The sequence below is a fragment of the Leuciscus leuciscus genome (assembly GCF_965113295.1).
Source record: "Leuciscus leuciscus genome assembly, chromosome: 5".
NCBI classification, from domain to species: domain Eukaryota; kingdom Metazoa; phylum Chordata; class Actinopteri; order Cypriniformes; family Leuciscidae; genus Leuciscus; species Leuciscus leuciscus.
Window position 1 is genome coordinate 53,442,884 of NC_138729.1, and position 10,000 is coordinate 53,452,883.

At 44.5% G+C, this 10,000-nt stretch overlaps 1 protein-coding gene across 2 annotated transcripts in view; it reads right to left on the bottom strand.

Moving 5' to 3' along the window:
• Nucleotides 1-10,000, bottom strand: part of dcc (DCC netrin 1 receptor) — a 254,731-nt gene that overhangs the window by 161,111 nt on the left and 83,620 nt on the right. The gene's annotated exons all lie outside the window — the stretch shown is intronic.

The window sequence follows — 10,000 nt, forward strand, 5'->3', positions numbered from 1 at the left end:
GTGTGTGTGTGTGTGTGTGTGTGTCTGTGTCTGGTTGTGTGAGTGAGTGTCTGTGTGTGCGTGTGTGTGTGCGAGTGTGTGTGCGAGTGTGTGTATATGAGTGTGAGTGTGTGTGTGTCTGTGTGTGGTTGTGTGAGTGAGTGTCTGTGTGTGCGTGTGCGTGTGTGTGTGTGTGTGTGTGTGTGTGTGTGTGTGTGTGTGTGTGTGTGTGTGTGTGTGTGTGTGTGTGTGTGTGAGAGAGAGTGTGTGTGTGTGTGTTTAGCAGGAATCCTCAACCCTCCGCAGCGGCGGCATGAAGGGCATAAACCGCTGGTAATTCAAATGCTAATTTATACCTGCTGAGAAGCAGCTCATTCTCTCTGTGTCTTTGTGTGGTGTGTGAGGAGACGATACTTCAGCGCTCAGCGTGACAAACCCTTCTTCACCGCACGCAACCAACGCCATTCACACACAACCAACGCCATTCACACACAACCAACGCCATTCACACACACATCACTTTTGCAATATTTGAGTTCATGAAAGACATGCTTCTGCGTTCAAGAGCGGAGATGAGTTTCTAAAAGTTTAACTTGACTGAAACAGAATCCTGATAACACGTCAACGACACAAAACATCAGAACATGTGTGTGTGTGTGTGTGTGTGTGTGTGTGTGTGTGTGTGTGTGTGTGAAGCAAAGGACTTCAGCTCAGCTTAACATGTTAAAATCATTCTGCAGAATTGCAGATTTCCCCCAAAATCAGAGCAGAAAACGACAGAGGAGACGGTGAATCTTCAGTGTCGATCAGCCGTCATTGTGTGTGTGTGTGTGTGTGTGTGTGTGTGTGTGTGTGTGTGTGTGCGCGTGTGTGTGCGTGTGTGTGAGAGAGTGTGTGTGAAACTCGAGCGCTTCAGTGTCATTCATCCATCATCCTCCTCGTCTCCATCTCTCTTCCATATGGAACAGCGTTTAGAGAGAGTGTTATGAAGCCAAAAGGAGGACAGCGGATCCGGGGCAGAGCGAGTGTGGAGAGATGAAGCCTGTCCTGTCTCTGACACGCTGAAGAAGACGCAACAGAAGAAACCTGTCAGGATTTCATCAGAATTTAAATGGAACGACTGACAGAACGACACACTCCGCATGTCCAATAAAGCAAACAGACAGTGTGTGTGTGTGATCTGTAAACTAAACTCTCACACTGAGACACTTCAGCTTCACATCAGGAGACGATCGTGTTTCAACTTCAACTTTTATTTATTTATATAGCACGTTTAATAGCAATGTTGTTGCCCAAAGTGCTTCACAGTTATAATTAAAACATACATACATAAACACATTTAGCCTAGCAAATGAAGGCATGACTACACACTCTTAGACACACACCCTCACACAACTGACACCAGTGTAGAAGAGAGTGAGATAGAGAAAACTAAGTTATTACTTATAACTTATGCGTTACCCGCACCCCAAACGCCAGGGCCCGCGGCCAAAGCTCACGCTGGACCATGAGCCTTGGAAGCCATCCTAACCAGCGAAGAAAGGGGGCCATGTCCCGCTGCGGCCGGACCACCCCGAAGATCGCTCGAGTGCGTCTGTTCAGACGCACAGGACAATCTGACACCCCCGTCCCGACCTGTGGGCCCTCCATGCATGGCCCCTCAACGGGTACCCCAGGACCTCCCAGAGGGAGTCCTGAACACCATAATGGAGGCTAGAGCACCGTCTACTAGACGCCTCTACCATCTCAAATGGTCAGTGTTCACCAGCTGGTGCTCAGCTCGGAACTTGGACCCACATGACTGTGACGTACCGAGGGTACTCACGTTTCTTCAAGAGCTGCTGGACACGGGCCGTTCCCCCTCCACGCTCAAAGTGTACGTGGCAGCTATAGCAGCTTTCCACTCCCCCGTGGCTGGTTCTTCCTTGGGTAAAAGCGACCTGATTGTTCGTTTCCTAAGAGGAGCCAGAAGGCTTAACCCACCTCGGCCACCTTCGGTGCCGGCTTGGGACCTGTCCACGGTCCTTCAGGGCCTCAAGGGGACCTCCCTTCTCACACCTCCTCATCTGAAGCCCCTCTCTCTCAAAACCGCTCTCCTGCTAGCACTAGCGACGGTTAAAAGAGTTGGGGATTTGCAAGCACTCTCCACGAGCGCTTCCTGTCTTGAGTTCGGGCCTAATGACGCCAGAGTCGTCCTTAAACCAAGGCATGGATATATACCTAAAGTGCTCTCAACCCCGTTCAGAGCCCAGGCTATCTCCCTATCAGCTCTTCCCTCTTTGGAAGACGATAGTGACGCATACATGCTCTGTCCCGTTAGGGCTTTGAGAATTTATTTGGAGTGTTCTGCCCCGTGTTTGTGTGGCCGCACCAAGGGTTCTCCGGTCACGAAACATAGACTGTCACGATGGATAGTGGATGCTATCTCTCTGGCCTACGCTTCTGTGGGCCTTCCGTGCCCCATAGGTGTAAGAGCCCGCTCTACAAGAGGCATGGCTTCCTCTTGGGCATGGTCCAGTGGAGTACCTATAGAAGACATTTGTGCGGCGGCCGGCTGGTCTGCACTGTCCACATTTGCTCAATTCTACAACTTAGAGGTTCCTGCCTTGCAGACACGAGTCCTCTCCATTTAGGACCCTGGCTCCTACGGGTCCAGACCTATGTATATCTGAGGCTCCCCACGGTGGCCCTCTGCACTAATCACTGTATGCAGTATATAACATCCTAGGACCCGACACTTCTGGTCCCCGATGATTCAGACTACTCTGTTATAAGTCTCGGACCTCCCTGGACAACATTCAGAGTAGTCATCTGCTAATAGCACGGCGTTTTCAACTGAGACTTAAACATTTCTATAGTTTGAGCCCTCCGGATATGAAGGGGAAACTGTTCCACAACTGAAAAAGCTTGGTCACACTTAGTCCAGTGTTGACGTGATAAAAGCATGAACGACGACCTCCAAATCTTTAAAACTAAGAAAGGGTTTTATCTTAGAAATCAATCTAAGCCGATAAAAACTATTCTTTACAACAGAATGGATCTGTTTATCAAAGCTTAGGGACGCTTATATTACGTGCATACTGTATGTGTTTTCACTAGATTCCATGATCCAGAAGCCTCACATGCTGTCTGTATATGTGTGTGTGTGTGTGTGTGTGTGTGTGTGTGTGTGTGTGTGTGTGTGTGTGTGTGTGAGAGCGTGTGTGTGTGAGCGTGTGTGTGTGTATGTGAGACTCAGAGATCGATAAGCTGACCAGACACACGGTAACCATGGTGACAGCCCGTAATGAAGAGATGAGGACATGTGTGTGTGACAGCTGGTGTGAGGAGTTCAGTCTTCAGAAGTGAATCTCATCATCACGAGTGTGTGTAATATTTACAGGTTATAAATGAGTTTTGAGGCTCGTATCGTGACTGTCTGACCTGAGCCTCAGCGCAGGATAATAATCATCACATCAGACCCAGTGTTTCCTTTCATCCGCGAGTCCCAGCGGTCTCTCTCCTGAACACACACTCGTAACTGTGTTCTGAGATGAAGAGATGAAGCACTCGCTTGTGTTTCTCTCTCTACCAGCAAATCTGCTCTCTCTCTGTCATATCTGACATCTTCATCCTGATCCAGAGGTACATGCAGATGTTTTAGCTTTCTGGACCATGGAAGCACATATGCACATAATATAAACACACACACACACACACACACATACAGACACACACTCACACGCTCACACACGCTCTCACACGCTCTCACACACACACACGCTCACACAGGTTTGACCTTTGCATTTAATCCCAATAATCCCATTCTGTTCCGTCATGTTCACTGGAATCATCTTTAATCACTTAAAACATCCGGTCTGGACTCTGTCCGTCCGTCCGTCCGTCCGTCCCTCCGTCCATCCATCTATCTATCTATCTATCTATCTATCTATCTATCTATCTATCTATCTATCTATCTATCTATCTATCTATCTATCTATCTATCTATCTATCTATCTATCTATCTATCTATCTATCTATCGTGGCGGGAGGAGCAAACGACAGACACAGTGGGAGTGGTGTCAGGAGTGGTGTCAGGCCTTAAGAGGCACTTATTAAAGGAAATAAACATAAAATGTCCAAAAAGGTGTTAAAACAAAGCAATCTTTGGTTAGGGTTAGGGTGCCTGAACATGCGCATTCCTTTATGTACTATTTAGCGAATGATTTGGCCGTATCAAAGAAATATTAAATGCTAACTGTAATCGCAGCTCAGTGTACGTCAGGCTAACAGCACTGTTTGACATTAGCGCGTCACTCACTCGGCTTCTTCATCCATCAGGATCGGTGGATCAGCTCAAACTCGGGATTTTACACAAATGATGATAATTCACTGTTAAAGGAAGACATCGGACAAACCCGAACACAAGCAGCTGATTTTACATTTTAAAGCACAACCGTTTTTTTTTAAAGCAACACTATGTAACTTTTCAACCTTCATAATATATTTCCAAGATCCTTGTGATGGTACATCGACTTACAATAGGTTGAATGACACGTCTGCCATAGCCTGACAGGGTCTGTATCGCTTTTACTGGCACTATGTAACTTCGGGGTTCGGGTAGTAACCAGAGCACAAAAAGAACTACAAAATTCGACTGCTTTACGGCATACGTCACTTCCCCCACCACTTCGTCAAATTTGGAGGTGAGAGGCCAACCAGCGTTTGTTTTCGGCTTTCGTGCGTATGTTTTTGTCATGGGGGTTGTTTACACCTGGCCACTTCATGCATTTTCTCAGATCGGATAGCTATCCGATCGTGAAAAGTCCAGGTTTAAATGCCCTCCGAAACGCATTTGAGACGGATTTGAATCCGATCCCTCAAACCACTTCAGGAGGAGATCTGAGACGCATTCCAGACGAAACTGGACAAGTGTAAATGCATATGGTTGTTGAAAACACATATGTAAATTGTACTCCTCCCAAAAATGCTAAAAAAAAAATAAAAATAAAAAAAAAACGTGTGAGAGCGTTGTATAGGCTATATGTTATATCCAGATATGATGACGCGCTGGAACACGCATCACCGCAGATGAGCAACTGCATCAAGGCAACGTGCAAACTATCGCAAATCAAAGTGAAAGTAAGTCGCAGACGCTTAACACACAATCTTCATCATTAAAAGTAAAGAAACGAAATGATCTTACCAGGGCTGTTACTGCTCTCTCTTATTGCGGTCTTTGATTTAGAAATTTTAGCTGATGATCTATAAAATGCAGCTCATATCTGTTGCTTTCGGTGACGTGCACTCCATTAAATCTGCATATAGTGCGGGAATTGAAGATCGAATTTAAATCCGTTTCGCAAAAATACATTTATGTGACCAGGTGTAAATGGAATCGTTTTGATAAATCAGATAGCTATGCCTCACGAATTAGTTTGCCAGCTGAACTCAGGTGTTGTGAGGTGTATTTATCACGTAGTCCTGAGGGATATCAGACGACGCTGTTGATTCCTGCGATTATCATGAGAACAGCTTTCAATATCTCACATAATTATCATAAATAAGCCTAACGTAGAGGTTGTAAATAGTGTAAACGAGCACAATCTGCAAACTATTATGATAAATTGCAATAATCATGTCTAATGACATCATAACGGCCAATGTTATGAAATAATGCGACGTACATTTAACTTAATTGATGTTATCTGGCATTTTGTAATGTTTCCATTCCAATAAAAACAACACAAATTAAATTATACAGTAGGCCTAGACTATAGACTATTTACTTGTGATTTAGCTGCAATCATGTAAAAACGTTATAATATAATATATTTACGACAGTGCAAGTATTCCACAGCGACTCTAGGGGTCACTGTTTGACAAAAACACAATTTCTACTTAGTGTGGCTTTAACGAGCAATGCTTGTATTTTTTGGCACAAAGTGCAAATAAACTGTTTTAATGGCAAACTAATTTTTCCTTGTTGCTTACCAGTTAATAAAACATGAAGGCCGATACTGGTTCTGTATGGTTCAGTTTTTAAAGGCTTCTAATAAGCTGTTTTAACTTTTCAGCTCTGCAGGGTTATTAATAAAAAAAATAAAATAAAAAAAATGGCCAGGGCTTGTGTTATTTGGTCTCCTATTATTGTCTTATTTGCCACGCGTGGTTTTGCTTTAAAATCAAATCAAACACTTACTGAAATACAGACTGAGTCTTACTGAAATACAGTGAATTATCATCATTTGAGTAAAATCCCGAGTATGTTTTTATTCACAGATCCTAATGGAAAAATGAAGAACCATAAATGAATGCTGTAAAGTTACGGAGCCGTGCGTGACATGCGGAGATACAGTCTTCTATCAGCCTATAGGCTCTCTCTCCATGCAGTGCTGGTAGTGTAACGCAGACGTCATGCTCATTATCTGATGGGGAAATTAATAAATATAATAAGGCTAAATCTCAAACATTGTATCATTTATATCAGCAACATATTTCTTTATATCTCCCAGCCCTAAAACTGCTCAGTATTAAACATGACCTATAAAACGATGTGAATTGTGACGATCAGCGTATGAGGATGATGAGGATGATGAGGATGATGAGGATGGACAGAGTTACACCTCTACTCTTCTCAGAGGACATCCGGGGACTTTAATGACCACAGAGAGTCAGGACCTCGGTTTAACGTCTCACACGAAGGACGGACAGGTCATCTATCCATCTATCTGTGCTCTTCTAGTTAAACATTAGTTATAGAGCTGCACGATTACTCAGAATGTTGTTATTGAGAGGAAAGTGAGCAGCACAGATTTACATATTCATCTAAATGTATATTAACAGTATATCACTGAACAGGTATTTCAAATGTCTTGTTAACCCCAAACACTGATCCTACTGGGACGTCCAGCATACACACACACACACACACACACACACACACACACACACACACACACACACACACACACACACACACACACACACACACACACACACACACACACACACACACACACACAGAGAGAGAGAGAGACACAGACACAGACACACACACACACACACACACAGAGAGAGACACAGAGACAGACACAGAGACAGACACACACACACACACACACACACACACACACACAGAGACAGACAGACAGACACACACACACACACACACACACACAGAGAGAGAGAGAGACACAGACACAGACACACACACACACACACACACACACACACACACAGAGAGAGACACAGAGACAGACACAGAGACAGACACACACACACACACACACACACACACACACACACACACACAGAGACAGACAGACAGACACACACACACACACACACACACACACACACACACACACACACACACACACACACACACACACACACACACACACACACACACACACACACACACACACACACACACACACACACACACACAGAGACACACACACACACACACACACACACACAGAGAGAGAGAGACACAGAGACAGACACACACACACACACACACACACACACACAGAGACACAGAGACAGACAGACACACACACACACACACACACAGAGACACAGAGACAGACACACACACACACACACACACACAGAGACACAGAGACAGACACACACACACACACACACACAGAGACACAGAGACAGACACACACACACACACACACACACACACACACACAGAGACACAGAGACAGACACACACACACACACACACACACACACACACACACACACACACACAGAGACACAGAGACAGACAGACACACACACACACACACAGAGACACAGAGACAGACACACACACACACACACACACACACAGAGACACAGAGACAGACACACACACACACACACACACACACACACACACACAGAGACACAGAGACAGACACACACACACACACACACACACACACACACACACAGAGACACAGAGACACAGAGACACAGACACACACACACAGAGAGAGACACAGACACACACACACACACACACACACACACACACACACACAGAGACACAGAGACACAGACACACACACACACACACACACACACAGAGACACAGAGACACACACACACACACACACACACACACAGAGACACAGAGACACACACACACACACACACACACACACACACACACACACACACACACACACACACACACATCAGGTCTAAACACATGATTAAAGCTCTTAATCATCATTCTGTCATTTACTCGTTCTTTTGTCGAACACTAAAGGAGTGTCTCAGTGTGTGTTTATGCGATGAATTAAAATGATGTCCAGTGATGTTAGTCGTCGAGGTTTATAACGCCATGCAGGTCAATAATGACAGACATCTTCTGACTCGAATCAAACCCAACATGATCGCAGTGTTTACCGGCGAGTGTGTGAGTGTGTGTTCGCAGGAACGAGAGACTGAGATCTCTAAAGCGGACGCTCGCTTCACTAAAGCACAATTACACAGGAAAATGGAATAAATTATGCAAAACAGGCTTTAACTCCCATTAATGCTGCTGTTTATTGGCCAGGCAGGAGCGCAGACGCCGTCCTGTGAGTCTGACGGTCAGGAGGACACCAATGTCAGCTTTACACAGAGATACATAATCTGACTTTTACACAAGCTTTACCCGAGAAACGCAGAGTTACACAGATCGCTTGACAGGTTTCACTTTATTTTACAGTAAATGTACAGTGTATTTACCTGAGAACGTACTGGGTAATATTTCCCTAACTGGGGTCAGCCCTATGTTCCCACAGCCCTATGTTCCCACAGTCCTATGTTCTCTCCTTTAAAGGGATAGTTCACTTTGAAATAAAATGTTGGTATGTTTTAGCTTACCTCAAGGGCATCCAAGATGTAGGTGTCTTTTTTTCCGCAGTAGTTTCAATTTTGATATTTTTAGGTCAAACCGTTCTTGTCTGTCAGTCATATAATGCAGGTCGATGGTCACTGTCTCACAGAGCATGCACAGAGAAGTCCAAATTAAACAATTCCCCATCGTAAGTACACATTGATGGCCTAAGACACGAAACGAGCGGTTTGTGTGAGAAAACGAACAGTATATCGTTTTTACCTCTTATACACAGCCATGTCCGAGTGATCTGATCTGACGTGTACGCAGACTGGTGCATAGATATATACACTAGATGTCGCATTGGCTACAGTTTCGCAGTAGCCAATGCGACATCTAGTGTATATATCTATACCCGCCCGCGCTCTCAGATCATTTGGACGTGGCTGTGTTCAAGAGGTAAAAACGATATAAATACTGTTCGTTTTCTCACACAAACCGCTCGTTTCGTGTCTTAGGCCATCAATGTGTACTTACGATGGGGAATTGTTTAATTTGGACGATGGGGGATTGTTTTAATTTGGACTCTGTGCATGCTCTTTGAGACAGTGACCATAGACCTGCATTATATGACTGACAGACAAGAACGGTTTGACCTAAAAATATCAAAATTGAAACTACTGTGGAAAAAAAGACACCTACATCTTGGATGCTCTTGAGGTAAGCTAAAACATACCAACATTTAATTTCAAAGTGAACTATCCCTTTAACTATGTCCCCTATGAAGGGTAGGTTTTAGTGCTTGTGCTGGTACAGGGATAGCCCAATTACATCCCAGACAAGTCTCCCTCCTGTGAGGGGTAGGGTTAGGTATGTTACGGTTAGGGCTGTGGGAACATAAGGCTGTGGGAACATAAGGCTGTGGGAACATAGGGCTGTGGGAACATAGGGCTGTGGGAATATAGGGCTGTGGGAACACAGACATGCTCACAGGTAACTAGACGCGTTAAGGTTATGTTCAGGGTTAGTTATTATGGCAACACTTTATTTTACAGTGTCCTTGTTACACGTTACCATAGTAATAACAGAAAATTATGCATAATTAACCCTTAACAAAACCCTAATCCTAACCTAACTCTATAGTAAGTACATGTAGTTGCTTAATATTACTCAGTACTTAAATATATAATTACACTGTAACAATGACACCTT